Source organism: Canis aureus, chromosome 29 (genome assembly GCF_053574225.1).
Source record: "Canis aureus isolate CA01 chromosome 29, VMU_Caureus_v.1.0, whole genome shotgun sequence".
Classification (NCBI taxonomy): Eukaryota; Metazoa; Chordata; class Mammalia; order Carnivora; family Canidae; genus Canis; species Canis aureus.
Window position 1 is genome coordinate 38,214,476 of NC_135639.1, and position 6,000 is coordinate 38,220,475.

The 6,000-nt window shown below is 41.7% G+C and overlaps 1 long non-coding RNA gene across 2 annotated transcripts in view; it reads left to right on the forward strand.

Moving 5' to 3' along the window:
* The window catches only part of LOC144301452 (uncharacterized), a 47,509-nt gene extending 43,560 nt beyond the window's left edge, over window positions 1–3,949 (forward strand). For both annotated transcript variants that reach the window (XR_013368280.1, XR_013368279.1), the window contains one exon: window positions 1,387–3,949. This is a non-coding gene — a long non-coding RNA (uncharacterized LOC144301452). The remainder of the gene's footprint in view (window positions 1–1,386) is intronic.
* The last annotated feature ends 2,051 nt before the right edge of the window (window positions 3,950–6,000 follow it).

Consider the following 6,000-nt stretch of genomic DNA (forward strand, 5'->3'; position numbering starts at 1 on the left):
ACCCACTGTGGAAGCCCAAATACATTGGTTTTTCTTTTTGATCCTTCTCCCCACAATTTCCTCTGGCCACTTGCAAAGCCAATGGATCCCAAGTATGACCTTTAGCACAGATCTCTCCTAAACAGCAAACCTGCTGTCTTCCTAAGGCATCTCTTCTCCGATGGTCCACAGGAAACCAAGCTTAACATCTGCAGGATGTACACCAAGCATCTCCTTGTTCTGCCCCCACCTTGTGTGTTTTTTTTTAAATAATAAATTTATTTTTTATTGGTGTTCAATTTGCCAACATACAGAATAACACCCAGTGCTCATCCGTCAAGTGCCCTCCTCAGTGCCTGTCACCAATTCACCCCCACCCCCCGCCCTCCTCCCCTTCCACCATCCCTAGTTCATTTCCCAGAGTTAGGAGTCTTCCATGTTCTGTATCACTTTCTGATATTTCCTACCCATTTGTTCTCCCTTCCCCTCTATTCCTTTGACTATTATTTATATTCCTCAAATGAATGAGACCATATAATGTTTGTCCTTCTCTGATTGACTTATTTCACTCAGCATAATACCCTCCAGTTCCATCCACGTCGAAACAAATGGTGGGTATTTGTCATTTCTAATGGCTGAGGAATATTCCATTGTATACATAGACCACGTCTTCTTTATCCATTCATCTTTCGATGGACACCGAGGCTCCTTCCACAGTTTGGCTATTGTGGACATTGCTGCTAGAAACATCGGGGTGCAGGTGTCCCGGCGTTTCACTGCATCTGAATCTTTGGGGTAAATCCCCAACAGTGCAATTGCTGGGTCGTAGGGCAGGTCTATTTTTAACTCTTTGAGGAACCTCCACACAGTTTTCCAGAGTGGCTGCACCAGTTCACATTCCCACCAACAGTGCAAGAGGGTTCCCTTTTCTCCGCATCCTCTCCAACGTTTGTGGTTTCCTGCCTTGTTAATGTTCCCCATTCTCACTGGTGTGAGGTGGTATCTCATTGTGGTTTTGATGTGTATTTCCCTAATGGCAAGTGATCCAGAGCATTTTCTCATGTGCTTGTTGGCCACGTGTATGTCTTCCTCTGTGAGATTTCTGTTCATGTCTTTTGCCCATTTCATGATTGGATTGTTTGTTTCTTTGCTGTTGAGTTTAATAAGTTCTTTATACATCTTGGAAACTAGCCCTTTATCTGATATGTCATTTGCAAATATCTTCTCCCATTCTGTAGGTTGTCTTTGAGTTTTGTTGACTGTATCCTTTGCTGTGCAAAAGCTTCTTATCTTGATGAAGTCCCAATAGTTCATTTTTGCTTTTGTTTCTTTTGCCTTTGTGGATGTATCTTGCAAGAAGTTACTGTGGCCGAGTTCAAAAAGGGTGTTGCCTGTGTTCTCCTCTAGGATTTTGATGGAGATGGAGTACTTCCAAATTCGTTCTATGAGGCCAGCATCACCTTAATTCCAAAACCAAACAAAGACACCACCAAACGGAGAATTATAGACCAATATCCCTGATGAACATGGATGCAAAAATTCTCAACAAGATACTAGTGAATAGGATCCAACAGTACATTAAGAAAATTATTCACCATGACCAAGTAGGATTTATTCCCGGGACACAAGGCTGATTCAACACTCGTAAAACAATCAATGTGATTCATCATATCAGCAAGAGAAAAACCAAGAACCATATGATCCTCTCATTAGATGCAGAGAAAGCATTTGACAAAATACAGCAACCATTCCTGATCAAAATTCTTCAGAGTGTAGGGATAGAAGGAACATTCCTCAACATCTTAAAAGCCATCTACGAAAAGCCCACAGCAAATATCATTCTCAATGGGGAAGCACTGGGAGCCTTTCCCCTAAGATCAGGAACAAGACAGGGATGTCCACTCTCACCACTGCCATTCAACATAGTACTGGAAGTCCTAGCCTCAGCAATCAGACAACAAAAATACATTAAAGGCATTCGAATTGGCAAAGAAGAAGTCAAACTTCTCTCTCTTCGCCGATGACATGATACTCTACATAGAAAATCCAAAAGACTCCACCCCAAGATTGCTAGAACTCATACAGCAATTTGGTAGCGTGGCAGGATACAAAATCAATGCCCAGAAATCAATGGAATTTCTATACACTAACAATGAGACTGAAGAAAGAGAAATTAAAGAATCAGTCCCATTTACAATTGCACTCAAAAGCATAAGATACGTAGGAATAAACCTAACCAAAGAGGTAAAGGATCTATACCCTAAAAATTACAGAACACTTCCGAAAGAAATTGAGGAAGACACAAAGAGATGGAAAAATATTCCATGCTCATGGATTGGCAGAATTAATATTGTGAAAATGTCAATGCTACCCAGGGCAATGTACACGTTTAACGCAATCCCTATCAAAATACCATGGACTTTCTTCAGAGAGTTAGAACAAATCATCTTAAGATTTGTGTGGAATCAGAAAAGACCCTGAATAGGCAGGGGAATATTGAAAAAGAAAACCATAGCTGGGGGCATCACAATGCCAGATTTCAGGTTGTCCTACAAAGCTGTGGTCATCAAGACAGTGTGGTACTGGCACAGAAACAGACACATAGATCAATGGAACAGAATAGAGAATCCAGAAGTGGACCCTCAACTTTATGGTCAACTAATATTCGACAAAGCAGGAAAGACTATCCACTGGAAGAAACACAGTCTCTTCAATAAGTGGTGCTGGGAAAATTGGACATCCACATGCAGAAGAATGAAACTAGACCACTCTCTTGCACCAGACACAAAGATAAACTCAAAATGGATGAAAGATCTAAATGTGAGACAAGATTCCTTGTGTGTGTCTTGATTCACTTACATTCCTCACCTAAGTGGAAGGCATTGAAGCCAACATCCACATCACCTTATCCACCCATTCTTTTTTCCCTTCACTCCCATTTTCCACCAGTCACCATATCCTAAGCATCTCCCATCTTGACAACCTTTGTATTTCCCACTCTTCCTCATCTCCAAATCACATAATCCAAGTGGTCTTTTAATTTACTAGAATTATTCCACTTCCTAAAATGCTTTGGAGAATTCTAGTGGCATATAACTGTTCTTCTCAAACTCAGTTTGAGCACCCCAGAGGACACTTCTTTGGGCTCCAGGGCACTTGAAGCCTCTTGAAGGTTGTGTTACATTATTCTGGAGTATCAATTGTATTTGATGCTTAGAATTATTTTTAAATATTAGAACAGGTATCAATGCTTTATTGAGTAGAAGCTCAGACTGGAATATTTTAAGATATTTAAAATAAATTATATGCACAGAGTCCCTTTCAGCTATGATGTAAGGTGCTTAGAGTGTATGAGATCATTCTCCTTAACAGTTTGAAGACCGTCCTATCCAATGGAATACAGCTTTCCTGGTACATTCTACAATGCCCCTGGGATCTGGCCCTCTATATCTAATCCTATTTTTTATAGTCTTTTCAAAGCACATGCTCTGGTCACACTTCATCCTACTATGTTTTTGTTTTGTGTTTGCTCATTGAGTTTTCTCTGCCAAGATTGCTTTTACCCCATTCCGTTCTATGTGACAAATGCATATTTATTCTTCTAGCTCTAACTATACATTAACTCTTCTCTGAAACCTCTACTCTTTCCTCCCTGAATGGAGTAGAATGAGTCCCTCCGTCCCTAATGTCCCCAGTGGCTCCCTTTCCCCCAGCATCTTAATAAATTCATTTTGGTAAAGCTAACCAAAATGGCTTTGCTATCCCAAACATTGGCAAGGAATTCTTTCACAACTGTGCATGTTTCTCTGGATTGAAGAAAGCAACTTCCAGCTAAGACACTTCCGTGCTCAGACCTCAGTGGTAATTTAGGTGGCCTTGGCTCTTCTTGGGTTACAGCTAGGGGCTACTTTCTGAGTTAAACCTCAAGATGAGCATTTTCTAGTTGCATTCCCTGGGATAATCACCAGAGGGACCCTGCCCAGGGCCTCCTAGGGGGACCTGCTTTTGCCATCCATCTCCTTTGATGAACATTCAGACCTGCCACTGGGGGTTCTTCCCCTCCTATGCCTGTCTCACTTGTTTTGGCTGTTCTTTCCTCCTTGGATTTGAGAAAACTTTTTTTATTTTTATTTTTTAAGATTTTGTTTGTTCATGAAAGAGAGAGAGAGAGAGAGAGGCAGAGACACAGGCAGAGGGAGAAGCAGGCTCCATGCAGGGAGCCTGACATGGAACTTGATCCCGGGTCTTCAGGATCAGGCCCTGGGCTAAAGGCAGTGCTAAACCGCTGAGCCATCAGGGCTGCCCGGATTTGAGAAAACTTCTTAACAAGACCTCTTTTATCTTCCTTGAGAAGATTGCATGCTTCCAAAGTTTGGGAATTTTCTAGTCCTAGAACCTAACACAGCCTTAGCTACATACAGTGGATGCTCCCTACCTTCTAGTTGATTGGATGGATGAAGAGATCACTGTAGTGCAGATTTTTAAAGTCAGCCTCAGAGAACCTATCTTTCTTCAAGTTCCTTCTCAGGGAAGGAGGGAGCATCTCGAATCCACAGTGCTTTCCCTTCTTGCTACAGCTTTGCCTTTGGAGAAGGGACAGTACAAGCAACCATGAAAAGCACCAGGCTGAGAAGTCAGCTCTTGCTATCCTTGGCCCATGTGATGTGGAAATGCATATGATTCCTTTTACCTAAGAGACCAACACCTACCTAATTTTTTTTTTTTAATTTTTATTTATTTATGATAGTCACACAGAGAGAGAGAGAGAGAGAGAGGCAGAGACACAGGCAGAGGGAGAAGCAGGCTCCATGCACCGGGAGCCCGATGTGGGATTCGATCCTGGGTCTCCAGGATCATGCCCTGGGCCAAAGGCAGGCGCCAAACCGCTGCGCCACCCAGGGATCCCCCAACACCTACCTAAAATCCAACAGGACATTTTCCCTTTCTTTCTGGTCACTCAGTGTACTTTCTTGAGAAAGACTTGTTCACTCAATTGCTCTGATCAACCAACACCATGACTACCCCAGTCTCCCAGACTCTAGACTTTTCTCTGTCATGTGGCTTCTAAGATTAATGCTTTGTTTATTCCAGGACCAGCAGCCCCCCTATGGTATCAGCATTATAAGCCTTCATGAAGTCCTTAAGTGACTCCAGTAGTAGAGTTTACACAGATAATCAGAGGTGATCAATTTTTTGCCGTGGGAAATGAAACAAATAATAAAGCATTAGTTATAGAGAATAGCTCATTCTTCCTGGGAGAGAGAGGAGTGTAATGAATATTTTCATCAAAGAGGTGGTATTCAGAGCTATGTGAATAGCAGGAGAAAGCAGAAAAGAAGATGAAGAATTCCTTCTAAATAGAAGGGGGAAGAGTACACAAAAGAACAAAAGTATCCCTGGCCTTTATTCAATCCCAAATTATAAACAGTGTAGGTTTGTTTATATGCATTAATTCTTTTTCTCTTTCCAGAGGTAATTTTATACCTTTATGTAAAACTATTTAAAAGCCTTTTATTTATTAGAATTAAAAAGTCTATAAGAAAAAGATTAAAACAGTAAGACCAGTGTTATCTCAGGTAATTCAAAAGATTTAAATCACTATCTGGAAAGCCCATCAGCAGACAGGTCTTCCTGTGGCTCCCTTCTCCTTCCTTCTGCCAACACAGCTTCTGCTATCATTCAGACCCACGTGTGCATCCTCTGAGGGTGGTGGCGATGGTCAGCTTGCCAGCAGGCTGGACAGTGGCTAGAGATTGGCAATGGCTCCTAATGGAGACATGGCCTCTGACTTGGAATTCCCCTGAACAGAGGTCCTTGTGGGGTGACATCATGCACATTCGGTGTTGTGATGTGTTTTGAGTGTGTGAGTGTGAACTTTCTTCATGAACAGGAAGCAAAGGAAGGAAAGTGAATTTGAGAAAACAATGGCAATCTTGAAAAATGGGTCAGATTTTAAAAAAAGTATGCCAGCTTGTTCCATATTTCTACTTATTTGGAAAGGCTCTCAAACTATCTTGACTG